This window comes from Amblyraja radiata, unplaced genomic scaffold (genome assembly GCF_010909765.2).
Source record: "Amblyraja radiata isolate CabotCenter1 unplaced genomic scaffold, sAmbRad1.1.pri S149, whole genome shotgun sequence".
NCBI lineage: Eukaryota > Metazoa > Chordata > Chondrichthyes > Rajiformes > Rajidae > Amblyraja > Amblyraja radiata.
In genome coordinates, this window is record NW_022630135.1 from 110,165 (window position 1) to 138,085 (window position 27,921).

The following is a 27,921-nucleotide window of genomic DNA, read 5'->3' on the forward strand; positions in this document are numbered from 1 at the left end:
CAACGGCCGTCAATTTACTAGCGCCGAATTTGCTGCCTTCGCTACGAAATGGAACTTTACTCACTTTACTAGCAGCCCTGAATTCCCTCAGAGTAACGGGCTGGCTGAACGTGCTGTACGCAGCGCGAAGACGTTGCTAGAGCAGTCTCGCTTGTCAAACTGCGATTTTTATCAGGGACTGCTAAATTTGCGAAATGTGTCTAGAGACGGTGTTTTGGGTTCACCTGCTCAGCGGCTCATGTCCCGTGTCCTCCGGCCGCCAATGCCGATCGCTCAGCAGTCGCTTGTGCCGGTGGTACGCCAACCTGATACGGTCCACCGCCGTATTTCTCAACGCCACGAAATCCAGCGCCGGTCCCACGACAAGTCTTGCCGCCCCCTTCCCCCCCTCACGACGGGTCAGGTTGTCCGTTTGCAGTCACCTACCGGGTTTTCCAAGCTTGCCACTGTAGTAGGAGTGGCGGACTCACCCCGTTCCTATTTAGTAGACTACGAGGGCACTGTGTACCGTCGCAGTCGCCAACATCCGTTAGCTGTCCGGGAGCCTGCGCCCCCGCTTCCATTCCCGGAGCCTCCCTCTCCGTGGCTCGACTCTCCTCCTCGGTTTGTGCCGCCTAGTCCTGTTGTTGTCCGTGCCCCTACCGTGCCTCTAACGGTGCCTCCGAGTTTTGCCTCCCCGGCTGGCACGTCTCCTCCACGTCTTTCTCCTACTGATTCTGCTTCTTCTTCTTCTTATCCGCCTCGGCAGTCGCCATCTAGCAGTCCACCGGTTTCTGGCCAGTCTCCTGTTTTTCTGTCTGATCCGCAGTCCCCACGTAGTTCTCCGCCTCTGCCTTTCTCTTTGGGGGAGGGGAGTGAGGGTGAGGGCACTGTACGGACCCGCTCAGGTAGAGTTGTCCGGCCCCCTGATCGGTATGGCGACTTTGCTTAATATTGTGCTGTTTGATTAAATGATGCTGTTACTATGTTGCAGGCTTGTATAATTACCCTGCTGCTGTTTATTCTACGGGAAAGGATGTAGGTGGTTATGCATGCAACCAAATATGTAGCTTCCTCATTACCATTTGACACTCCCACCTTAGGTAGTATAACTGTAGTATCTGCATGCACCCTCCCTCTCTTGGTTCCAGTACGTGTGTAGACCAGTTGTGGTCAGTGCTGGGACGTGTGGATGTAGTGTCTTAATAAAGACTTAGTGAAGGATTAAAGACCACGTCTAAATACATCTACAGGATGTAACTCAATACATCTGTTGCTTCTACCCTTCATGCCCATAGCAACAGTGGATTGCCATTGTCATTGGCTCAAACAGGGGCAGTGGTAGAGTTGCTGCCTCACAGCGCCAGAGACCCGGGTTCAATCCTGACACTGGTGCTATCTGTATGGAGTTTGCATGTTCTCTCTGTGACCGCGTGGGTTTCCTCCGGGTGGTCCGGTTTCCTCCCACATTCCAAAGACCTGCAGGATTGTTGGTTAATTAGCTTCGGAAAAATTGTAAGTTGTCCCTAGTGTGTGTAGGATAGTGCTAGTGTACCGATGGGCAGCATGGACTTGGTGGGCCGGAGGGCCTGTTTCCACGCTGCATCTCTAAACTAAATGACAACTAAATGAATCAAAGACAGACACACAATGCTGGAGTAACTCAGCTGTTCGGGCAGCAGGTCAGATTGTTATTATTGTCCAATGTCCCAAACAGGCAAGCATGATTTAACATGTCCCCACACTCTTTGCTCCTGCCAACAAAACCCTTCCCTACTGCTTGTTTCAATAACATTGAAGCCCACACAGTAGGTATGTTGCAAAGCGTACCTGAAGCGTCGCTGAAAACCTGTCCCAGCCAGTGTGCGCGATTTTGGCGCCGTTTAGAGGGGGGCGGGTTTGAAACGCGATTTTCCCTAGGCTGTTCAAATCGAGGATGTTCAGCCTCGTTAATTATTAACGAAAAATCGCTGGACGATTCCGTCGCTTTAGCTATTATTACTTTTAAGGGCTTTATCTAATTGTTATAGTAGTTTAAAAATTAACCTCTAAACCCCCGACCGCCGGCAACCGACCGGATCTCATACAGGGGACAATAGAAGGTAGGCTGTTTATTTTTACATTAAAAAGGTCTTCTTAAGATCCCTTTATACAAAGTTTAATGTTGCGAGTAGCTAATTTGGGCCCCATTATTTCCCGCAGTATTTTTCTGGGCATTTGGGGGCACAAATCTAGCGCAATGTGAACGTTCTAAACCAGCGCGTTCCACAGGATCCCACTAGAAAGCTGATTTAAATGGACTTTATTTTACAGCAATTGAACACTAAATTCCTTCCATTTGGCCTATAAATTAATGTAAATGAGATTTAAAAATCATGTTTTATTGTGAATTATTGGTGAATATTATTTGGACACTTAGGCTATTTAAAAATGTAAATCATTTATTAAGAAATGGATAGATGTTTAGATCTAGTAATTGAAGTTTGAAATTAGCTACAATTGGGTAACTAACTAATTATATGCTTTAATTTCAGGTCATCCAAGTAAGATTATTTTATATTTGTTTCAGAATGCTTCAATCTATGATAACTGAAAATTTCATTCAGTTCTCTTAATTTTTAAGAAAGTTACGGGCTTTTGACTGTCCACGATCACAGCTTTTTTGTTATATCCATAGAAAATCGATAAGGAACAAGATGCTAATTTCCGAGTATGAAAATGGCCATAACCTTTTAAATACTTGAGATATGAAAGTGAATTGGGTGTCAAATCAAACTTATTTTTATGCTTTATCTGATGGGGTAAATTGCAGAGATTTTTAAAATCTCAAAATTTTGTAACATTGCTACACACAGTGTCCAGGGATGGACACAGAATGCTGGAGTTTAACTCAGCGGGACAGGCAACTTCGTAACCCTTGCTTTCCCTCTCCCTCCACCCCTCCCCCACCCAAGTCACACCAGCTTCTCGTTCTCACCCAGACACCGTCTATATCTTTCCTTTATACCGTCTATACCTCTGGTCCTAGACTCGCCCACCAGTGGAAACATCCTCTCCACATCCACTCTATCCAGGCCTTTCACCATTCGGCAAGTATTTGGCAGGTTTGGCCGATTGTGGGCTGTTCCTGTGCTGCAGGTGAGACACAAAACGCTGGTGTAACTCATTGGGGCTGACAGGAAAGACGCCAATAGGTGTGAGGGGGTGGGGATTGTGTTAAACAAAAAACGCAGTAGGTACAACAGATAGAGAGAGAGAGAGAGAGACTTGATACCGAATCCTGAGTACAGCGTCCAAGATCTCCATTCAGTCCAAGTAAACCATGGTCAGGGATGCCAACGCTCGTTACAGGGACGAAGGGGGCTTCTTTAAGATCTATTTCTCGCGTTTGGACCGGCTCGGCCATAACCCAGGCATCTCCGGGCGGTGGGAGAGAGAGGCCGAGCGAGCCGAGAGCAGTGGAGACAAGTTCTACATGGGCGACGTTTGGTGGGGCGGAGCGGGCTACATCTGGACTTTGGAACAAGTGCAGCGATGTGTCTCTGCGGGGTATTTCAGCCCAGCCGACGTGGAGATGTTGGCAGAGCTGGCCGGAAAGGAGGTAAAACGGAGGGAGGAGGAATACCTGCGGGCGGAGAGGAAGGACCAAGAACATCTCAAAGCCTTGGAGGAATGGAAGTGGGTCGAGAGGTCCTTGCAAGCTCGCAGATCCCGGCCAGGAACTGGGAATGTAGTACAACAATGTGCTGCTGGAATTCCACTGGTCAGGGAGCAGGGAACTGGGAATATAGGACAACAATGTGCTGGAACTTGCGCTGTAATTCTGTGCATCCTCATCCTCATCCTCATCACCGCTTTCTTGGCCTGGATGTACCATAGATCAATAGAATCTAGTAGACCAAAGTGGCGGCCCTTGTGGGACAATGTTGTACGTCCCCTTCTTCGTTTACTTGGCCTGGATGTTCCTTAAAACAAACCATGGAGTGTGCTGGTGCCGTGGGACATGTGGAGAGGAGATACATGGCACTGCAGATGCCCGTCTAACCCCCCCCCCCAAGTTAAACCCACTGTCTCCCCCTCCCACTCCCTCTCCCCCCACTCCCACTCTCTCCCACTTCCGCTCCCCTCCCCCTCACAAACCCCTCTCGTCCTCCTCGAATTACCCTTCCCTCTCTCCCCCTCCCCCACTCTCCCCCCCTCTCACCCCACTCCCACTCCATCTCCCACTTCCCCTCCCCCTCACAAACCCCTCTCTTCCTCTTCCTCGAATCCCCCTTCCCTCTCACCCCCTCCCCCTCCCACCCCCTCTCCCCCTCCCCCCCCTTCCGTCCCCTCCCCCCTCTCTCCCGCTCCCACCCCCTCCATGTGCCTGTACTGCTACTGCTGCTGCTACAAGTATCCCCTTGTATCTGTACAACACCGCACTGATGCATACACCCCCCTTACCTACACCCCTCGTGATGTTATAACCCTTTACATGGTCACCCCACTGAATCTTTCCGCTGACTGGATAGCACGCAACAATAACTTTTCACTCTACCTCGGTAGACGTGTCAATAAACTCAACTCAACCCCCTACACTGCTCACTGAATCATTCAGTAATTCAGTTTAGTTTAGAGATACAGCGGGAAAACATGCCCTTCGTCCCACCGAGTCCGCGCCGACCAACGACACCACCCGAGGTCAGGATTGAACCCGGGTCTCTGATGCTGTGAGGCAGCAGCTCTACCGCTGAGCCGCTCAGGCAGTGGTGGAAGTGGATGGGATAGTGGTGTTTAAGAGGCTTTCACATTGGCACATACAGTGTCCTCCATAATGTTTGGGACAAAGACCCATCATTTATTTATTTGCCTCTGTACTCCATAATTTGAGATTTGTAATGGAAAAGAATCACATGTGGTTAAAGTGAACATTGTCAGATTTTATTAAAGGACCCTCCGTCAGAACAGAACTATGGAGGAAGTTCATTGTTACCTCACGGGGAAAGATTGTAATGATGGTCTTTGATAAGTGTTGCTTCTTTGTACCGGATGTAACTCAATACATCTGTTGCTTCTACCCTTCATACCCATAGCAACAGTAGATTGCCATTGTCATTGGCTCAAACAGGGGCAGCGGTAGAGTTGCTGCCTCACAGCGCCAGAGACCCGGGTTCAATCCTGACTACGGGTGCTGTCTGTATGGAGTTTGCATGTTCTCTCTGTGACCGCATGGGTTTCCTCCGGGTGCTCCGGTTTCCTCCCACATTCCAAAGACCTGCAGAATTGGCGTCGGAAAAATTGTAAGTTGTCCCTAGTGTGTAGGATAATGCTAGTGTACCGATGGTCAGCATGGACTTGGTGGGCCGAAGGGCCTGTTTCCACGCTGCATCTCTAAACTAAATGAAAACCAAATAAATCAAAGACAGACACACAATGCGGGAGTAACTTACCGGGACAGGCAGCATTTCTGGAGAGAAGGAATAGGTGACGTTTCGGGTCGAGACCTTTCTTCAGACTGAGAGTCAGGGGAGAGGGAAATGAAAGATATGAGTTCAAGTTCAAGTTCAAGTGAGTTTATTGTCACGTGTCCCTGATAGGACAATGAAATTCTTGCTTTGCTTCAGCACAACAGAACATAGTAGGCATTGACTACAAAACAGATCAGTGTGTCCATATACCATTATATAAATATATACACACATGAACTACAGAACATATAAATAGATCATTGGGTAGGGTTAAATAGACAGGTGATGTTTGGGGTCAGAAGAAAGAGGGGGAGATTAGACATTGATCACCTTCCATCACAGTGAGGAATGTGGGGAGCCGCTGTGGTGGATGTTTATGTTAAATTGTATTTGATGTGACTGTGTGTCTTGTTGCCTTTCACTTGGTGTGGCCGTGTGGTAACCCACATTTCACTGTACCTTCATTGGTACACGTGACAAATAAACCCATCTTGAATCTTGAAGAAGGGTCTCGACCCTAATCGTCACCCATCCCTTCTCTCCAGAGACGCTGCCTGTCCCGCTGAGTTACTCCAGCACTTTGTGTCCACGTTCGGTTTAAACCAGCATCTGCAGTTCCTTCCTACGCGATCTCTGCCTTAAAAATATCCACTGACTTGTGGCCTCCACAGCCCTCTGTGGCAATGAATCCCACAGATTCACCACCCTCTGACTAAAGAAATTCCTCCTCATCTCCTTCCTAAAGGAAAGTCCTTTAATTCTGAGGCTATGCCCTCTGGTCCTAGACACTCCCACTAGTGGAAACATCATCTCCACATCCACTCTATCCAGGCCTTTCACCATTCGGCAAGTATTTGACAGGTTTGGCCGTTTCTGGGCACTCACATTTCAGAAGACCTCACATGGTCCACCAACACCGCTGCGCTGGTCAAGAAGGCACAGCAACGACTGTTCTTCCTGAGGACATTGAAAAAGACTGGTCTGCCCCAACAGCTGCTGACAACCTTCTACCGCTGCACCACAGAGAGCATATTAACGTATGGCATCTCTGTGTGGTATCTCAGCTGCACGGAGGCGGAGAGGAGAGCTCTTCAGCGCGTCGTCCACAGAGCGCAGAAGATCATTGGGACACCGCTACCAGCCTTGGAGGGCATCTACCACACACGGTGCCTCAGGAAGGCCGTCAGCCTCCATAAAGGCTCTTCACACCCTTGTAATGGACTGTTCGAACTACTTCCCTCCGGCAGACTTTACAAGGCCTTCTACGCCCGAACCTCCAGACTCAGGAACAGCTTTATTCCCAGAGCTATAGCGGCTCTGAACCGGCCCTGCTGAGTTACCCCCATCCCCCCTGTACTGTCTCCCTCAGCACAGACACATCTGCACTTTAGTCTGTTTGAACTGTTTTGACTATTCTAGTGTTGTAATGTTCTTTTTGCAAACCATGTTCTCGGTGTATCTAAATCTAAATTGTATTAGTTATTTAAGTTATGACATCGGATGGAAGCTGCAAACCAAATCTCGTTGCACTTGTGTGCAATGGCAATAAAATATATTATTATTATTATTATTGTGGGCTGTTCCTGTGCTGAAGGGGTGACACAAAACGCTGGTGTAACTCAGCGGGGCTGGCAGGAAAGACGCCAATTGGTGTGAGGGGGTGGGGATAGTGTTAGACAAAAACACGGAAGGGGCGTAACAGAGAGAGAGAGAGAGAGAGAGAGAGAGAGAGAGAGAGAGAGAGAGAGAGAGAGAGAGAGAGAGAGAGAGAGAGAGAGAGAGAGAGAGAGAGAGAGAGAGAGAGAGAGAGAGAGAGAGAGCTTAAGTACAGCGAATCCAGCCGAATCCTGAGAAGGGAGTGGAGCGTCCAAGATCGCCATTCAGTCCAAGTAAACCATGGTCAGGGATGCCAACGCTCGTTACAGGGACGATGGGGGCTTCTTTAAGATTTTTTTCTCGCGTTTGGACCAGCTCGGCGATAACCCCGGCATCTCCGGGCGGTGGGAGAGAGAGGCCGAGCGAGCCGAGAGCATTGGAGACAAGTTCCACATGGGCAACGTTTGGTGGGACGGAGCGGGCTACATCTGGACTTTGGAAGAAGTGAAGCGATGTGTCTCTGCGGGCTATTTCAGCCCAGCCGACGTGAAGAAGTTGTCAGAGCTGGCCAGCAAGGTGGTAAAACGGAGGGAGGAGGAGTACCGGTGGGCGAAGATGAAGGGCTGGTCGGACCTAGAACATCGCAAAGCCTTGGAGGAATGGGGGAGGGTCGAGAGTTGCTTGCAAGCTCGCAGATCCCGGCCAAGAACTGGGAATGCAGTACAACAATGTGGTGTTGGAATGCCACAGGTCTGGGAGCAGGAAGGTGGGAATGTAGGACAACAATGTGCTGGGGCTTGCGCTGCAATTTTCTGCATCCTCATCTTCATCGCTTTCTTGGCCTGGATGTTCCTTTAAACAACGATATGAGACCCTGGAGTGTGCGGGCGCCGTGGGACCTGTGGAGAGGAGATACATGGAACTGCAGATGCCCGTTTAAAAGTTAAACCCACTCTCTCCCCCTCCCACTGCCCTCCCCCATCTCCCCCCACTCTCTCCCCCTCTCACCCCACTCCCCCTCTCCCCCCCCCCCCATTTCAAGGCACCATAATGTTTGGGACACATGGTTTCACAGGCGTTTGTAATTGCTCAGGTGTGTTTAAATGCCTCCTTCATGCAGGTATAAGAGAGCTCTCAGCACCCAGTATTTCCTCCAGTCTTTCAATCACCTTTGGAAACTTTTATTGCTGTTTATCAACATGAGGACCAGAGTTGTGCCAATGAAAGTCAAAGAAGGCATTATGGGACTGAGAAACAAGAATAAAACTGTTAGAGACATCAGCCGAACCTTAGGCTTACCAAAATCAACTGTTTGGAACATCATTAAGAAGAAAGAGAGCACTGATGAGCTTACTAATCGCAAAGGGACTGGCAGGCCAAGGAAAACCTCCTCAAGACTCGAAGAATTCTCTCTATAATAAAGAAAAATCCACAAACATCTGTCCGACAGATCAGAAACACTCTTCAGGAGTCAGGTGTGGATTTGTCAATGACCACTGTCCGTAGAAGACTTTATGAACAGAAATACAGAGGCTACACTGCAGGATGCAAACCACTGGTTAGCTGCAAAAATTGGATGGCCGGGTTACAGTTTGCCAAGAAGTACTTAAAAGAGCAACCACAGTTATGCAAAATGGTCTTGTGGACAGATGAGACAAAGATTAACTTATATCAGAGTGATGGGAAGAGCAAAGTATGGAGGAGAGAAGGAACTGCCCAAGATCCAAAGTATACTGCCTCATCTGTGAAACACGGTGGTGGGGGTGTTATGGCCTGGGCATGTATGGCTGCTGAAGGTACTGGCTCACTTATCTTCATTGATGATACAACTACTGATGGTAGTAGCATAATAAATTCTGAAGTGTATAGACACATCCTATCTGCTCAAGTTCAAACAAATGCCTCAAAACCCATTGGCCGGCGGTTAATTCTACAGCAAGACAATGATCCCAAACATACTGCTAAAGCACCAAAGGAGTTTTTCAAAACTAAAAAATGGTCAATTCTTGAGTGGCCAAGTCAATCACCTGATGTGAACCCAATTGAGCGTGACTTTTATATGCTGAAGAGAAAACTGAAGGGGACTAGCCCCCAAAACAAGCATAAGCTAAAGATGGCTGCAATACAAGCCTGGCAGAGCATCACCAGAGAAGACACCCAGCAACTGGTGATGTCCATGAATCGCAGACTTCAAGCAGTCATTGCATGCAAAGGATATGCAACAAAATACTAAACATGACATTGCTGTGTCCAAAACATTATGGTGCCCTGAAATTGGGGGACTATGTATAAACACAGCTGTAATTTCTACATGGTGAAACCAAAATGTATAAAAATGGCCTTTATTAAAATCTGACAATGTACACTTTAATAATAATAATAATGGATGGGATTTATATAGTGCCTTTCTAATACTCAAGGCGCTTTACATCGCATTATTCATTCACTCCTCAGTCACACTCGGTGGTGGTAAGCTACTTCTGTAGCCACAGCTGCCCTGCGGCAGACTGACGGAAGCGTGGCTGCCAATCTGCGCCTACGGCCCCTAACAACATGTGATTTTGTTCTATGACAAATCTCAAATTGTGGAGTACAGAGGCAAATAAATAAATGATGGGCCTTTGTCCCAAACATTATGGAATGTTTGAGCGGTTCTGGCTCGAAGGGCCGAATGGCCTAATAGACCTATTGTCTATTATGGAGGGCACTTTATATTCTAGATTAGTTCGGGTGTCCGGGGTTATGGGGAGAAGACAGGGGAATGGGGTTGGTAGGTTGAGGAAGGTCAGCCATGATTGAATGGCGGAGTCGACTTGATGGGCCGAATGGCCTAATTCTGCTCCTATCACATAATCTTATGATCTGTACCTGCTTTAGATATCCTGTACTTCCAGAATAACCTGTTTTAAATGTTTTTGCTGCTTCATGAGCTGCATTTAGAATGCTTTTAATAAAACCACATTGTGTTCTGCTTGAAATATCTAGGCGTTTTTCATAAACATAATCCTCATAATTAGCCAAGAATATTTTGCAACATAGGAGGAATTTGACTTGCCGTACAGTCATAACAATAAAAAGCAACAGCCCACACAAAATACATTTTAACATAAACATCCACCACAGTGACCCCTCCACATTCCTCACTGTGGTTGAATCTGAAAAGAAAGTTCAATCTCTTCACTTCTTTGTTCTCCAACAGTCGGGGGCTTCTAACTTTCCGTTGACGGGACGTTCTTACTCCCGTAGCCGGCGGCGGGCCTCCTCGTCGGGGCGATCAAGCTCCTGCATCTCCTGCATGGTGGAGGGGGGGGGGGGGGGGGGGAATCTCAGCTTCCCCGCGCCGGGCGATCAGACCCCGGGTCGGGACTAGTCGAACGTCGTGTGGCTTCTGGAGCTTCCCTACGTCGGTCTCAACCCGAGACTAGGAGTTCCTCGATGTTAAAGTCCGCAGGCCGTGGTTGGAGCGTCGATCCCAGGCAAGGAATCACCTCCGATGGTAAGTCCACGCCCCGCGGTGGGGCTCAAAGTCAGTCCCGAGCAAGGCCTCCAGCTGCATGATGTTAGGCTGCAAACTGCAGAGCGACCGGAGATACGATCTGGAAAGCAATCGCATCTCCGGCAAGGTAAGAGACTGAAAAAAGTCCCCCACCCGCCCACCACATAAAACAAACCAGAGAACATTAACACAAACTTTAAAAACGCACTAAAAATAACAAAACAAAACAGGAAAAGGACAGACACTGTAGGCGAGGCTGCCATCGCAGCGCCACCCGGTGGAAGTCGGATTCCCATCTATTCAAATGTAATCTCTATTTTTCATTTTTATGTTTTCATTTTAAACAAATCAACACACAAAAAGAAAAGAGACATGTTAATAAGAAACACTCAAATAATACACAAAAGAAATACATAAATATAAAGAAACATAAAAGAAATAGAAATTATTTAGCAAATAATAAAATGATGTGTATAATGCTACCATGCCATCAGTCACACATCCCACCCACCTCACCCTGGATAAACAAGAGTGAAGAGTGCACCTACACATAACAACATTTAACAAACCAGCCCTTAGTCTGGCAGAACCTGCAAGTCTGTAAAGTATGATCAAAAGGTTGCCTTTTGTGAAAAAAATTATCAGTACATCCCCTCAATGTATATTTAATTTTCTCAAGTTGAAGAAAAAACACTACATCTTTGAGCCACTGTGACACAGAGGGTGGGTTAGGAGATCTCCACTGGAGGAGTAGGCGACGTCTGGCTATTAAAGATGTATAATTAATAATTTATCTTTGCATAGAGTTTAATCGACCCGACTCATCAGGGCCCCAAAGATAGCAATCAATGAACAGGGCTGACGAGGTATTCCCATTAGGGTAGACATTGTATTAAAGTAGCCAGACCAACAATGATGTAATCGTGGACAAAAGACAAACATATGTCTCAGATGACAGTGTGGCCCGAACCTCTATCACATTTATCCTCCACCTCTGGATAAATCCCAGACTGTCTTGATTTAGAAAAATGGACCCTGTGTATAACCTTAAAATGAATGAGTGTAAGACGAGTGCAAGATGTGACAGTACATAGCCCACCCACAACGTTATCCCACCACTCCTCAGTAAGTTGAAGTCCCAGCTCTTCCTCCCAAGTAGCCCTTGTTTTAGAGTTGGACTGACCGCAAAGATCCAGAATCTGATTATACATCTCTGAAACAATCCCTCTGTGTTGTGTCTTGAATGTAAACATACGGTTTAATGTCTGTGTAGTTTCAGGCTTAACATCTAGGACGGCACGGTGGCGCAGCGGGTAGAGACGCTGCCTCACGGCGCCAGACACCCGGGTTCTATCCTGACTTCGGGTGCTGTGTATCCCTGTGACCCGCGTGGGATTCCTCCGGGTGCTCCGGTTTCCTCCCACATCCCAAAGACGTGCGGGTTTGCAGGTTAATCGGCCACTCTGTTAATTGCCCCCTAGTGTGTAGGGAGTGGATGAGAAAGTGGGAAAGCGCGAGAAAAGACACAAAGTGCTGGAGTAACTCGGGCAAATCACAAGGGAACATGGATATGGAAACCAGACTCACCCCCTGAGTTACTCCAGCACATTGCATATTTTTCTCGTAAACCAGGTAATGACCAGGTAATGGTTTATAAAGTTACATTGCATGAAACAGTGGGATAATATATAGACCCAGTGTGAATGGGTGATGGATGGTCAGCATGTACTTGGTTCCCCACTGTAAACTAAACTAAACTAAACTAAACTAAACCAAACTATACTATACTAAACTACACTAGTAACATAGGAAATATGTGCAGGAGTAGGCCATTCGGCCCTTCGAGCCAGCACTGCCATTCAATATGATCATGGCTGATCATCCCCAATCAGTACCCCGTTCCTGCTTTCTCTCCACATCCCTTGATAGATTCACAACTCTTTGGGTGTAAATAATTTTCATCATCGCAGTCCTAAATGGCCAACCCTTATTCTTAAACAGTGACCCCTGGTTCTGGACTCCCCCGACACGGGGAACATGTTTCCTGCATCACTAACCCAAACTAAACTGGACAACAATAAACTAAACTAATCTTATACATAGGACTCTGCCTTCACGAGTTATACTACAAGTTGCAAAAATACTGCAAAGTGCTGGTGTAACTCGGCGGGTCAGGCAGTAGTCTGGTTTAGTTCACAGATACAGTGTGGAAACAGGCCCTTCGGCCCACCGAAGTCATGAATCAAGAGTGTATTATTGTCACATGTCCAAAACAAGCAGTCAAGATTTAAAACGTCCCCACATTCTTTGCTCTTGCCAACAAAACTCTTCCCGACTGCCTGTGTCAACAACTTTGATGCCCCCACAAAAATGCGGATGGTGCAATTTTAAATGACTCAGTTAGTAACAGAGCGAGAGAGAGAGAGAGACTTGATACCGAATCCTGAGAAGGGAGTGGAGCGTCCAAGATCTCCATTCAGTCCAAGAAAACCATGGTCAAGGATGCTCGTTACAGGGACGAAGGGAGATTCTTTAAGATCTTTTTCTCGCGTTTGGACCGGCTCCGCCATAACCCCGGCATCTCCGGGCGGTGGGAGAGAGAGGCCGAGCGAGCCGAGAGCAGTGGAGACAAGTTCAACATGGGCTCTGTTTGGTTGAACAGAGCGGGCTACATCTGGACTTTGGAACGAGTGCAGCGATGTGTTTCTGCGGGCGATTTCAGCCCAGCCGACGTGGAGAAGTTGGCAGAGCTGGCCAGCAAGGTGGTAAAACGGATGGTAGAGAACCACCGGTGGGCGGAGAGGAACGGCAGGGCGAACCCAGAACATCTCAATGCCTTGGAGGAATGGGAGAGGGTCGAGGGGACCTTGCAAGCTCGCAGATGCCGGCCAAGAACTGGGAATGTAGGACACCGAAATGCTGGTGGAACTCCACTGGTCAGGCACCAGGGAGGTAACTCTCCGATAGGAGAACTTTTGATCGTTCTCTTGTTGATAATCTTGGCTTGGATACTCTTTGGACGAAATGAATAAGACCCTGGAATGTGCTGGCGCCGTGGACGTGAGGCGAGGAGAGACGAGCAACTGCAGATGCCGTTTACCCAACCCTCCTGTTATCCACCACTCCCACTCCCCCCCTCCCCCTCTCCCAATCGCTCCCTCTGCCACTTCCCCTCCCCGTCACAAACCTCCTCCTCCGCCTCGAATTCCACTTTTCCCCTCCCTCTCCCCCCCTTCCCGCTCTCTCTCCCCTTCCTCTCCCCCATCCCCCTCGCTCCCCCTCCCACTACCCCTCCTTCTCCCCAGTGTGATTGGATTTTGTGTCAGAATATTTTATCCGTCTCCTGACTACACGGTGATTTTATTCCCAATGATATCACCACTATCACAGAAGTGTCTGAACAGTGCAGGAAGGAACTGCAGATGCTGGTTTTAAACCGAAGACAGACACAAAAATGCTGGAGTAACTCAGCGGGTCAGGCAGCATCTATGGAGAGAAGGAATAGGTGATGTTTCGGGTCAGTCTGAAGAAAGGTCTCGACCCGAAACGTCACCTATTCCTTTTCTCCGGTGTCTTCACAGTGTTGTGAATAAACAGTGCAGTGCTGTGTACTCAGTGACAATGGCAGGATGTGGAGAGGATGTTTCCACTGGTGGGAGAGTCTAGGACCAGAGGTCACACCCTCAGAATTAAAGGACGTTGTTTTAGGAAGTAGATGAGAAGGAATTTCGTTAGTCAGAGAGTGGTGAATCAGTGGAATTCATTGCCAGAAGGCTGTGGAGGCCACAAGTCAGTGGATATTTTTAAGGCAGAGATAGATTTATTCTTGATTAGTGCGGGTGTCAGGGGTTATGGGGAGAAGGCAGGAGAATGGAGTTAAGAGGGAGAGATAGATCAGCCATGATTGAATGGCGGAGTAGACGTGATGGGCCGAATGGCCTAATTCTGCTCCTATCACATAATCTTATGATCTGTACCTGCTTTAGATATCCTATGTACTTCCAGAATAACCTGTTTTAAATGCCTTTGCTGCTTCATCAGCTGCATTTACGATGCTTTCAATAAAACCACATTGTGATCTGCTTCGAATCTGCATGTGTTTTTCATAATCATCATCATCATAGTCATACTTTATTAGCCAAGAATGTTTTGCAACACACGAGGAATTTGATTTGCCGTACAGTCATACCAATAAAAAGCAACAGACCGGCCACTACGGCTTTGCCGTCCAGGGGAAGATCTTGCTCCGCGATAGGAACTTTTTTGTTTCCAGTCTCCATGAGATGGAGAGTGTGGAGGAAAGTGGCGCTGTAAGGGCAGTTCACGTCTTTCACCAGCTCATTGGAACTTTTCCCATTTCCATAACGACTGTCTAAGAACTTGGCCCTCATCAGTCCTGGCATCTCTCCGCCGTAAACGGAGTTCGCCTCCTGGACGCTCAACTCGTATACCACCCGCTCCTTCCCGAAGCGGATATAGAACCATAGAAAATAGGTGCAGGAGTAGGCCATTCGGCCCTTCGAGCCTGCACCGCCATTCAATATGATCATGGCTGATCATCCAACTCAGTATCCCATCCCTGCCTTCTCTCCATACCCCCTGATCCCTTTAGCCACAAGGGCCACATCTAACTCCCTCTTAAATATAGCCAATGAACTGGCCTCACCTACATTCTGTGGCAGAGAGTTCCAGAGATTCACCACTCTCTGTGTGAAAAATGTTTTTCTCATCTCGGTCCTAAAGGATTTCCCCTCTATCCTTAAGCTGTGACCCCTTGTCCTGGACTTCCCCAACATCGGGAACAATCTTCCTGCATCTAGCCTTTCCAACCCCATAAGAATTTTGTAAGTTTCTATAAGATCCCCCCTCAATCTTCTAAATTCTAGCGAGTACAAGCCGAGTATATCCAGTCTTTCTTCATATGAAAGTCCTGACATCCCAGGAATCAGTCTGGTGCACACACATGCACACTGACACTCACACTTACACACACACGCGGCGGGCTGGGGGAGTAGCTGGGTGTGCTGGAGGGAGAGGGTGCATGTGTGTGTGTGTGTTTCAATGTGTGTACTTGAATGTCTACGTTTGTGTGGGTTAGTGTGTTATGAATGTGTTTATGAGTGTGACAGTATGTGTTTAAGTGTGTGTGTGACTGTGTGTGTGTGTGTGACTGCGTGTTTGAGTGTGTGTGACTGTGTTTGAGTGGGTGTGTGACCGTGCTTGAGTGTGTGTGTGACTGTGTGTGTTTGCGTGAGTGTGTTTCATTGTTTGCCACATACAACACACGAGTGCGCGCACACACACATGCACACGCGCACACACACACATACACACACATGTACGCACACGCATACACACACATGCACACGCACACACACACACACACACACACACACACACACACACACACACACACACACACACACACACACACATACACACACATGTACGCACACGCACACACACACACACGCATACACGGACACACACAGGCGCGCGCACACACACACACATGCACACGCACACAAACACACACACACATACACACACACGTACGCACACGCACACACACACACACACACGCACACGCACACGCACACGCACACGCACACACACACACACACACACACACACACACACTCACACACACACACTCACACGCACACGCACACGCACACGCACACTCACACGCACACGCACACGCACACGCACACGCACACGCACACCACACATCACCCACACACACACACACACACACACACACACACACACACACACACACACACACACACACACACACACACACACACACACACACACACACACACACACACACAGAAGTGTAGGGTGTCACGGTTAATTGTTTTGGCTTCTCCTGTTCCCAGATACCTGATCACTGCACCAAGCATCGTTCATGTTGATGTGCCAGAGAATGTAACCATTCAGCTCCACGGAGTCGCCAAGACGCTCAACGTCAAGGTCTATTTGTTCGATGAAATAACAGGGAGTCTGAGCTACAGGGAGAGGTTGTGCAGGCTTGGTCTCTATTCCATGGAGCACAGGAGGATGAGGGGTGATCTTATAGAGGTGTATAAAATCATGAGAGGAATAGATTGGGTAGACACACAGAGTCTCTTGCCCAGAGTAGGGGAATCGAGGACCAGAGGACACAGGTTTAAGGTAAAGGGGAAAAGGTTTAATAGGAATCTGAGGGGTAACTTTTTCACACAAAGGGTGGTGGGTGTATGGAACAATCTGCCAGAGGAGGTAGTTGAGGCTGGGACTATCCCAACGTTTAAGAAACAGTTAGACAGGTACATGGATAGGACGGGTTTGGAGGGATATGGATCAAGCGCAGGCAGGTGGGACTAGTGTAGATGGGACATGTTGGTCGGTGTGTCCCAGCTACACTAGTCCCACCTGCCTCCCCCCTCCCCCCCCCCCCTAATCTTTGCACATCCCCAATCCTTTCCACTCGTCACTTTAATTTCATGTTTCATGTATCTTGTGTTTTTATGACTGTTGGCAGATCAATTTCCCTCCTGGGATCAATAAAGATCTATCGTATCGTGTTGTATGGTTGCAACTGTCTCTCCAAACTAAGCTAAACTACACATTTTAAGTCGGAAATAAGATTAAATATTTGAAAGATTGAGGAGATGTCGGTTGTGGAGCAGGATGGGGGTGCAGTCTGGGGCAGATCAGACATAGGTTAATATGTTTATCAGTGATAAAGCAGAATTAGGCCATTCGGCCCATCCTGACTACTCCGCCATTCAATCATGGCTGATCTACCTCTCTCTCCTAACCCCATTCTCCTGCCTTCGCCCCATAACCCTTGACAGCCAATGATCATGTTGAATGGTGGAACAGGCTTGAGGGGCCGAGTGGCCTTCTCCTGCTGTTCTTCCAATCTTAGAGGCACAGTACAGCACGGGAGCAGGCCTTTCGGCCCATCTGTGAGTTGGAGCGTCGATCCCAGGGAAGGGATCACAGGCTCCGATGGTAAGTCCACGCCCCGCGGTGGGGCTCAAAGTCAGTCCCGAGCAAGGCCGCCAGCTCCATGATGTTAGGCTGCAGAGCGACCGGAGATACGATCTGGAAAGCAATCGCATCTCGGGCAAGGTAAGAGACTGAAAAAAGTCCCCCCCCCCCCCTCCCCCACATAAAACAAACCAGAGAACATTAACACAAACTTTTAAAACACCCTAAAAATAACAAAACAAAACAGGAAAAGGACAGACACTGTAGGCGAGGCTGCCATCGCAGCGCCACCCGGTGGAAGTCGGATTCCCATCTATTCAAATGTAATCTCTTTTTTTCATTTTTATGTTTTCATTTTAAACAAATCAACACAAAAAAAGAAAAGAATCCTACTGATTCTTCTTCCTCTTCTTCTTATCCGCCTCGGCAGTCGCCATCTAGCAGTCCACCGGTTTCTGGCCAGTCTCCTGTTTTTCTGTCTGATCCGCAGTCCCCACGTAGTTCTCCGCCTCTGCCTTTCTCTTTGGGGGAGGGGAGTGAGGGTGAGGGCGCTGTACGGACCCGCTCAGGTAGAGTTGTCCGGCCCCCTGATCGGTATGGCGACTTTGCTTAATATTGTGCTGTTTGATTAAATGATGCTGTTACTATGTTGCAGGCTTGTATAATTACCCTGCTGCTGTTTATTCTACGGGAAAGGATGTAGGTGGTTATGCATGCAACCAAATATGTAGCTTCCTCATTACCATTTGACACTCCCACCTTAGGTAGTATAACTGTAGTATCTGCATGCACCCTCCCTCTCTTGGTTCCAGTACGTGTGTAGACCAGTTGTGGTCAGTGCTGGGACGTGTGGATGTAGTGTCTTAATAAAGACTTAGTGAAGGATTAAAGACCACGTCTAAATACATCTACAAAAAGGTTGCCTTTTGTGAAAAAAATTATCAGTACGTCCCCTCAATGTATATTTAATTTTCTCAAGTTGAAGAAAAAACACTACATCTTTGAGCCACTGTGACACAGAGGGTGGGTTAGGAGATCTCCACTGGAGGAGTATGCGACGTCTGGCCTTTAAAGATGTATAATTTATAATTTCTCTTTGCATAGAGTTTAATCGACCCGACTCATCAGGGCCCCAAAGATAGCAATCAATGGACAGGACTGACGAGGTATTCCCATTAGGGTAGACATTGTATTAAAGTAGCCAGACCAACAATGGTGTAATCGTGGACAAAAGACAAACATATGTCTCAGATGAGAGTGTGGGCCCGAACCTCTATCACATTTATCCTCCACCTCTGGATAAATCCCAGCGTTCGCAGCGCCACCCGGTGGAAGTCAGTTTCACTTCTATTGAAAACTAATTTATATTTATTTTTTATATTTTTCATTTTAACTAAATCAAAACAAAATTAAATACATTAAATAAAACAAAAAAATAAAAGAGACATGTTATTAAGAAACACACAAATAATACACAAAAGAAAAACACAAAACCATACAGAAACATGAAAGAATATAAATTGTGCAACTGTCCCAATCACCCACCCCACCCCACCCACCTCACCCTGGCTAAATAAGAGTGAAGAGCGCACCTAAACATAACAACATTTAACAAACCAGCCCTTAGTCTGGCAGAACCTGTAAGTCTGTAAAGTATGATCAAAAAAGAATCCCATTTGTGAAAAAAATTATCAGTACATCCCCTCAATTTATCCTCCACCTCTGGATAAATCCCAGACTGTCTTGATTTAGAAAAATGGACCCTGTGTATAACCTTAAACTGAATGAGTGTAAGACGAGTGCAAGATGTGACAGTACATAGCCCACCCACAACGTTATCCCACCACTCCTCAGTAAGTTGAAGTCCCAGCTCTTCCTCCCAAGTAGCCCTTGTTTTAGAGTTGGACTGATCTCAAAGATCCAGAATCTGATTATACATCTCTGAAACAATCCCTCTGTGTTGTGTCTTAAAAGTGCACAAACTATTCAATGTCTGTGTGGTTTCCGGCTTAACATCTAGGACGGCACGGTGGCGCAGCGGGTAGAGCAGCTGCCTCACGGCGCCAGAGACCCGGGTTCTATCCTGACTTCGGGTGCTGTGTGTCCCTGTGACCCGCGTGGGATTCCTCCGGGTGCTCCGGTTTCCTCCCACATCCCAAAGACGTGCGGGTTTGTAGGTTAATCGGCCCCTCTGTAAATTGCCCCCTAGTGTGTAGGGAGTGGATGAGAAAGTGGGAAAGCGCGAGAAAAGACACAAAGTGCTGGAGTAACTCAGGCAAATCACAGGCGAGTGCTTTGCCCAGGATAGAAAGGTCAGTGTGGGAATGGGAGGGGGAGTTAAAGTGTTTGGCAACCGGGGAGATCAGGTAGGGATGGGTGACTCATAGGGCAGGGATGAAGGGACGGGGATGAGAGGAGGCCCATGATCTAGGGCCACTGGTTGTCCTTGTCGAGAGTGAACTCTAGGCTGCTGTGACAGTAGGAAGCCTCACAATCCTCTCTGCAAGAGGGAATGGGGTAAGGTCCACACGACCAGCGCCTCAGCTGCCCCTGAGAAAGTTCACAAGTTATAGGAGACCCTTCTTCACACTGACGTCAAGGGGAGGGAGATACAAAGATAAGCAAGTGTAAGGTGTGAAAACAGGACAAAGGGGATGGAGATCCAGGAGAATGTGGAACAGATCATTGTTAGCGGGGACAACGCAAACTGAGATACAACGTAATCGGAGACAGTATGAAGGGTCTCGATCCGAAACGTCACCTGTTCCTACTCTCCAGAGACGCTGCCCGTCCCGCGGAGTTACTCCAGCACTTTGTGTCTATGTTCGGTGTAAACCAGCATCTGCAGTTCCTTCCTACACATGAAGTATTTGGTAGGTTTGGCCGATTGTGGGCCGAAGGGCCCGTTCCTGCGCTGTTCCGTTGTAGGAAATACGTCAGTTTGTGTGGGGTGGGTATTGTGTGAAACAGAAATGCGGAAGGAAGCAAGTTTAAATAATTCAGAGAGTAACTGAGAGAGAGAGAGAGACTTGATACCGAATCCTGAGAAGGGAGTGGAGCGTCCAAGATCTCCATTCAGTCCAAGAAGACCATGGTCAGGGATGTCAACGCTCGTTACAGGGACGAAGGGAGCTTCTTTAAGATATTTTTCTCGCGTTTGGACCGGCTCGGCCATAACCCAGGCATCACCGGGCGGTGGGAGACAGAGGCCGAGCGAGCCGAGAGCAGTGAAGACAAGTTCAACATGGGCAACGTTTGGTGGGACGGATCGGACTACATCTGTACTTTGCAACGAGTGCGTGTGTTTGTCCTTGGGGACTACTTCAGCCCAGCCGACGTGGAGAAGTTGGCAGAGCTGGCCAGCAAGGTGGTAAAACGGAGGGAGGGGGAGTACCGGTGGGCGGAGAGGAACGACAGGTCGGACCCAGAACATCTCAAAACCTTGGAGGATTGGAAGAGGGTTGAGAAGATCTTGCAAGCTCGCAGATCCCGGCCAAGAACTTGGAAACAAGTTCAACATTGTGCTGCTGCAACTCCACTGGCCAGGCAGCTGAAAAATGATACTTCCATGCGGGACTATCCTTCGTCATACGTATTTTTGATCCTCCCCTTGTTGGCAATCTTGACAATCTTGATATGGATACTCTTTGGATGAAAAAATAAGACCCTGGAGTATGCTGGCGCCCTGGGGGCTGTGGAGAGGAGGGACGAGGAACTGCAGATGCCCGTTTAACCCACCAGTTAAACACACTCCACCTCCACATCCCTCTAGCTCTCACACTCACACTCCCTCTCCCACTACCCCTCCCCCTCACAATCCCTTCTGCTCCTCCCACAAGAATACCCTCTCCCCCTCTCCATCCTTTTCCCCTCCCACGTCCCCTCCCTAACGCCCCTCCCCCTCACACCCTTACTCCCCCCTTCTCTCCCACTCCCTTACCACCTACCCTCGCCCCCTCCCCCTCCCACCTCTCTCTCCCCTTCCCTCTCCCACCCCTCTCCCCCTCCCATCTCTCTTCCTATCCCCTCTCCCACCCCTCTCCCCCTCCCATCTCTCTTCCTCTCCACCTCCCTCTCCCACCCCTCTCCCCTCCCATCTCTCTTCCTCTCCCCCTCCCTCTCCCCTCCTCCCCCTCCCTCTCCCTCTCCCACCCCTCTCCCCCTCCCACTCCCCCTCGTTCTCCCCAGTGCGATTGGATTTTGTGTCAGAATAGTTTATCCGTCTCCTGACTCCACGATCATTTTATTCCCAATGGTATCAACACTATCACAGAAGTGTCTGAACAGTGCAGGAAGGAACTGCAGATGCTGGTTTTAAACCGAAGACAGACACAAAATTGCTGGAGTAACTCAGCGGGTCAGGCAGCATCTCTGGAGAGAAGGAATAGGTGATGTTTCGGGTCAGTCTGAAGAAGGGTCTCGACCCGAAACGTCACATATTTCTTTTCTCCAGTGTCTTCACAGTGTTGTGAATAAATAGTGCAGTGCTGTGTACTCAGTGACAGTGGCAGACACACGTTCAACATGACACATTCTGTTTTGGTTTATTCTAAGGATAGTAATTTTCAATGTTTAAAAACTCACTTCCAGAGTTCTCTACTGAAATATGACCTGTAGATTAACATATGAGTAGTTTAACATATGATGAGCGATTGTCAACACTGGGCCTGTACTCGCTGGAGTTTAGAAGTATGAGGGGGCACCTCATTGAAACATACAGAATAGTGAAAGGCCTGGACAGAGTGCATGTGGAGAGGATGTTTCCACTGGTGGGAGAGTCTAGGACTAGAGGTCACGGCCTCAGAATTAAAGGACGTTGTTTTAGGAAGGAGATGAGGAGGAATTTCTTTAGCTAGACGGTGGTGAATCTGTGGAATTCGTTGCCACAGAAGGCGGTGGAGGCCACAAGTCAGTGGATATTTTTAAGGCAGAGATAGATTTATTCTTGATTAGTGCGGGTATCAGGGGTTATGGGGAGAAGGCAAGAGAATGGGGTTAGAAGGGGGAGATAGATCAGCCATGATTGAATGGTGGAGTAGACTAGATGGGCCGAATGGCCTAATTCTGCTCCTATCTTATGATATAATCTTATGATCTGTACCTGCTTGAGATATCATATGTACTTCCAGAATAACCTGTTTTAAATGCTTTTGCTGCTTCATGAGCTGCATTTAGAATGCTTTCAATAAAACCACATTGTGTTCTGCTTCGAATCTCCAGGCGTTTTTCATAATCATCATCATAATCTGTATAATTAGCCAAGAATGTTTTGCAACATAGGAGGAATTTGATTTGCCTACAGTCATAACAATAAAAAGCAACAGAACACACAAAATACATTTTAACATAAACATCCACCACAGTGACTCCTCCACTTTCCTCACTGTGGTTGAAGGCGAAATAAAGTTCATTCACTTCCCTTCTTTGTTCTCCATGAGATGGAGAGTGTGGAGGAAAGTGGCGCTGTAAGGGCAGTCCACGTCTTTCACCAGCTCATTGGAACTTTTCCCAATTCCATAATGACTGTCTAAGAACTTGGCCCTCATCAGACCTGGCGTCTCTCCGCCGTAAACGGAGTTCGCCTCCTGGACGCTCAACTCGTAGATGTTGATGTCCTTGATGTTGAAGTCCGTTGGAGCGTCGATCCCAGCGAAGGGGTCGTAGGCTCCGATGGTAAGTCCACGCCCCGCGGTGGGGCTCAAAGTCAGTCCCGAGCAAGGCCGCCAGCTCCATGATGTTAGGCTGCAGAGCGACCGGAGATACGATCCGGAAAACAATCGCATCTCCGGCAAGGTAAGAGACTGAAAAAAGTTTCCCCTCCCCCCCCCCACCCCCACGCCCACTCACCACATAAAACAAACCAGAGAACATTAACACAAACTTTTAAAACACATTAAAAATAACAAAACAAAACAGGAAAATGACAGACAGACTGCAGGCGAGGCTGCCATCGCAGCGCCACCCGGTGGAAGTCAGTTTCACTTCTATTGAAAACTAATTTATTTTTATTTTTTATTTTTTTCATTTTAACTAAATCAAAACAAAATTAAATACATTAAATAAAACAAAAAAGAAAAGAGACATGTTATTAAGAAACACACAAATAATACACAAAAGAAAAATACAAAACCATACAGAAACATAAAAGAATATAAATTGTGCAACTGTGTCAATCACCCACCCCACCCCACCCACCTCACCCTGGCTAAATAAGAGTGAAGAGCGCACCTACACATAACAACATTTAACAAACCAGCCCTTAGTCTGGCAGAACCTGCAAGTCTGTAAAGTATGATCAAAAAAGATTCCCATTTGTGAAAAAAATTATCAGTACATCCCCTCAATTTATCCTCCACCTCTGGATAAATCCCAGACTGTCTTGATTTAGAAAAATGGACCCTGTGTATAACCTTAAACTGAATGAGTGTAAGACGAGTGCAAGATGTGACAGTACATTGCCCACCCACAACGTTATCCCACCACTCCTCAGTAAGTTGAAGTCCCAGCTCTTCCTCCCAAGTAGCCCTTGTTTTAGAGTTGGACTGATCTCAAAGATCCTGAATGTGGTTATACATCTCTGAAACAATCCCTCTGTGTTGTGTCTTAAAAGTACACAAACTATTCAATGTCTGTGTGGTTTCCGGCTTAACATCTAGGACGGCACGGTGGCGCAGCGGGTAGAGCCGCTGCCTCACGGCGCCAGAGACCCGGGTTCTATCCTGACTTCGGGTGCTGTGTATCCCTGTGACCCGCGTGGGATTCCTCCGGGTGCTCCGGTTTCCTCCCACATCCCAAAGACGTGCGGGTTTGTAGGTTAATCGGCCCCACTGTAAATTGCCCCCTAGTGTGTAGGGAGTGGATGAGAAAGTGGGAAAGCGCGAGAAAAGACACAAAGTGCTGGAGTAACTCAGGCAAATCACAGGCTAGTGCTTTGCCCAGGATAGAAAGGTCAGTGTGGGAATGGGAGGGGGAGTTAAAGTGTTTGGCAACCGGGAGATCAGGTAGGGATGGGTGACTCATAGGGCAGGGATGAAGGGACGGGGATGAGAGGAGGCCCAGGATCTAGGGCCACTGGTTGTCCTTGTAGAGAGTGAACTCTAGGCTGCTGTGACAGTAGGAAGCCTCACAATCCTCTCTGCAAGAGGGAATGGGGTAAGGTCCACACGCCCAGCGCCTCAGCTGCCCCTGAGAAAGTTCACAAGTTATAGGAGACCCTTCTTCACACTGACGTCAGGGGTGAGGGAGATACAAAGATAAGCAAGTGTAAGGTGTGAAAACAGGACAAAGGGGATGGAGTTACAGGAGAATGTGGAACAGATCATTGTTAGCGGGGACAACGCAAACTGAGATACAACGTATTCGGAGACAGTATGAAGGGTCTCGATCCGAAACGTCACCTGTTCCTACTCTCCAGAGACGCTGCCCGTCCCGCGGAGTTACTCCAGCACTTTGTGTCTATGTTCGGTGTAAACCAGCATCTGCAGTTCCTTCCTACACATGAAGTATTTGGTAGGTTTGGCCGATAGTGGGCCGAAGGGCCCGTTCCTGCGCTGTTCCTTTGTAGGAAATACGTCAGTTTGTGGGGGGTGGGTAGTGTGTGAAACAGAAATGCGGAATGAAGCAAGTTTAAATAATTCAGAGAGTAACTGAGAGAGAGAGAGAGAGAGAGACTTGATACCGAATCCTGAGAAGGGAGTGGAGCGTCCAAGATCTCCATTCAGACCAAGAAGACCATGGTCAGGGATGTCAACGCTCGTTACAGGGACGAAGGGGGCTTCTTTAAGATCTTTTTCTCGCGTTTGGACCGGCTCGGCCATAACCCAGGCAACTCCGGGCGGTGGGAGAGGGAGGCCGAGCGAGCCGAGAGCAGTGGATACAATGTCTACATGGGCAACGTTTGGTTGAACGGAGCGGGCTACATCTCGACTTTGGAACAAGTGCAGCGATGTGTCTCTGGGGGCGATTTCAGCCCAGCCGACGAGGAGAAGTTGGCAGAGCTGGCCAGCAAGGTGGTAAAACGGAGGCCGGTGAGCAGCCGGTGGGCGGGTCAGACCCAGAACATCTCAAAGCCCTGGAGGAATGGTAGTGGATCGAGAGGACCTTGCAAGCTCGCAGATCCCGGCCGGGAATTGGGAATGCAGGACAACAATGTGCTCAAAGTCAAAACCAATCTTAAAACCCATTTCTATTCCTTGGCTTTTGACCCTGCATGAGACTTTGCTCCTGTTTAAGTGTTTTTAATGTTTTTTTTAATTGTTTTTACCTTCTCTTTTAATGTTTTTATTGTCGTATGATAATATTTTACCTCATTACAGACACTAAGATTATTGTCAGACAATTTAAAATCAGGAAATTTGAGACATTTATCCTCTTTGGTTCTACAGTTCTATAAACTATATTATAAATACATAATAAACAAGTTATGCATTATTGTACTCTTACATGGGTATGTCCGCACATACCCCCCCCCCCCCCCCACCCCCCCACCCCCTCCTTCCCAACCTCAGCCTCACGGACCTTAGAGTACCCCTAGTTCCTAAAACACCTTTCCCATCACTGGGTGAAGGTAAGACACAAAACGCTGGTGTAACTCAGCGCAACTGGCAGGAAAGACGTCAATTGGTGTGAGGGGGTGGGGAGTGCGTTAAATAAAAACGCGGAAGGGCGTAACACTTCCGCGAGAGAGCGAGAGAGAGAGAGAGAGAGACTTGATACCGAATCCTGAGAAGGGAGTGGAGCGTCCAAGATCTCCATTCAGTCCAAGAAAACCATGGTCAGGGATGTCAACGCTCGTTACAGGGACGAAGGGGGCTTCTTTAGGGTATTTTTCTCGCATTTGGACCGGCCCGGCCATAACCCCGGCATCTTCGGGCGGTGGGAGAGAGAGGCCGGACGAGCCGAGCGCAGTGGAGACAAGTTCGACATGGGCTCTGTTTGGTTGAACGGAGCAGGCTACATCTGGACTTTGGAACAAGTGCAGCGATGGGTCTCTGCGTACTATTTCAGCCCAGCCGACGTGGAGTTGTTGGCAGAGCTGGCCAGCAAGGTGGTAAAACGGAGGGCGGAGGACAGCCGGTGGGCGGAGAGGAACGGCTGGTCGGACCCAGAACATCGCAAAGTCTTGGTGGCATGGAAGAGCATTGAGAGGTCCTTGCAAGCTCGAAGATCACGGCCAGGAACTGGGAATCTAGTACAACAATCATATGCTGCTCGAACTCCTCCGGTCGGGCACCAGGGAGGAAACCGGTTGGAAGATGATTCGAATTGTTGCAAAGTAATTCTGTGCGTCCTCTTGTTCGCTTTCTTGGCCTTGATGTTTCTGACAGCAAAGAGATGAGACCCTGGAGTTTGCTGGCGCCGTGGGACATGTGGAGAGGAGAGATGCAGATGCCGGTTTAACCAGCCTCCACCCCCGTTAAACCTACTCTCTTCCCCCCCCCCCCCCAACCCCACTCTCCCCTCCCCCCGCCCTACCCTCCTTCCCCCTCTCCCCACCCCCACTTCCACCTTCTCCCCCTCTCACTCAAACCCCTCCCCCCTCCCACTGCCTCCCCTTCTCCCACTTCCCCTCCCCCTCACAGCCCCCTTTCCCGCTCCGCCCAGAATTCCCCTCCCCCTCCCCCCCTCTCCCCCTCCCACCTCTCTCCCTCTCCCACCGCTCCCCCCTCCTTCACCCCCTCCCTCTCCCTCTCCCCCTCCCTCTCCCCCTCCCTCTCCCACCCCTCTCCCCCTCCCTCTCCCCCCCTCTCCCACCCCTGTCCCCTCCCTCTCCCACCCCTCTCCCCCTCCCTCTCCCCCTCCCACTCCCACTCTCTCTCCCCCTCCCACTCCCCCTCCCTCTCCCCATCTCTCTCTCCCCATCTCTCTCCCCCTCCCCTCCCCCTCGCCCTCCCCATCTCCCCCCTTCCTCTCCCCCTCCCACTCGCCCTCCTTCTCCCCAGTGTGATTGGATTTTGTGTCAGAATATTTTAACCGTCTCCTGACTCCACGATGATATTATTCCCAAGAATAGTAATTTTCAATGTTTAAAAACTCACTTCCAGAGTTCTCTACTGAAATATCACCTGTAGATGAACATATGAGTAGTTTAACCTATGATGAGCGTTTGTCGGCACTGGGCCTGTACTCGCTGGAGTTTAGAAGCATGAGGGAGACCTCATTGAAACGTTCTTGATTAGTGCAGGTATCAGGGGTTATGGGGAGAAGGCAGGGAATGGGGTTAGGAGGGGGAGATTGATCAGCCATGATTCAATGGTGGAGTCGACTAGATGGGCCGAATGGCATAATTCTGCTCCTAACATGATATAATCTTATGATCTGTACCTGCTTTAGATATCCTGTACTTCCAGAATAACCTGTTTTAAATGCTTTTGCTGCTTCCGTGAGCTGCATTTAGAATGCTTTTAATAAAACCAC